A 974-nucleotide genomic window follows, 5' to 3' on the forward strand; every position below is an offset into this window, starting at 1 on the left:
TAAATATATAATAATTTATTTTAATAATTAATTTAATATATAAATAATATTTTTAAATTGTTTATTGTGCCCTTGGTTATAAAAGTCAACGTCCCGTTAAAAGAAGGGGAAGACGACGACTTGTGAATTTAATGCGTTTTACTTGTTTGTTTCCCAAAAAAATAGGTGTTCTTATGATAAACTTGAATAAATAAAATAAACTAAGAAACTAAAAATCAAATAATTTTCAATCTTATAAAATATCTATTTTATAGTTTTAGTTCAATAAAATTTAAAAGAATATGGAGAATTATCTTGGTGTGATTTGGGTTGAACGTACTTTTTATGATGGTTTTGACGTCTTTTTTTATGAAATAAAGTTGTCTGATATTTTTAAAAGAGAATAATGAATGATACTTATAAGTAATTTTAATGTTTAAGTTAGTAAAAAATTTAGGTAAATTTGAGTATATTAAGATTGAAAATTTTCTTTTTACCACATGCAAGTATTTTTTTTTTTTAAGGAATATCCAATAAGATAGAATATATAATGCGGAGTTTTCTCTAAAAAGATCAAACTGATGACAGAGGCATGAATCTAGTTAGTTAGAAGAAGGTGTTGGTCACTCCTAATAAATTTGATGGTTTGGGGATTGAAGATCCGTTTTATACTAATTTTTCTCTTTTTAAAAAGCTAGTTTGGCAATTTTTTCATCATCCAAACAAGTTATGAATTCAATTGTTAGCGAAAAAATACCGTTCCTCTCTCGGAGACTATTTCAGTCGGTCTCGAGACACGGGCTCTTATATTTGGAAGAGTATATGTAAAACTTGGGATCTCTTGAAGGATGGCTTTGTTTGGTGCATTGGGGGATCTAAATAGGAACTTTTGGTTTCTAATTGGAGAAAAGAGGGGCAGCTTTGTCATGAGATAGATTATGTTCACATTTCTGATTCGAATCTCCGGATCTTGGATCTTTGGTCATCTTAACAGT

Source organism: Arachis hypogaea, chromosome 16 (genome assembly GCF_003086295.3).
Source record: "Arachis hypogaea cultivar Tifrunner chromosome 16, arahy.Tifrunner.gnm2.J5K5, whole genome shotgun sequence".
Taxonomy (NCBI): Eukaryota; Viridiplantae; Streptophyta; class Magnoliopsida; order Fabales; family Fabaceae; genus Arachis; species Arachis hypogaea.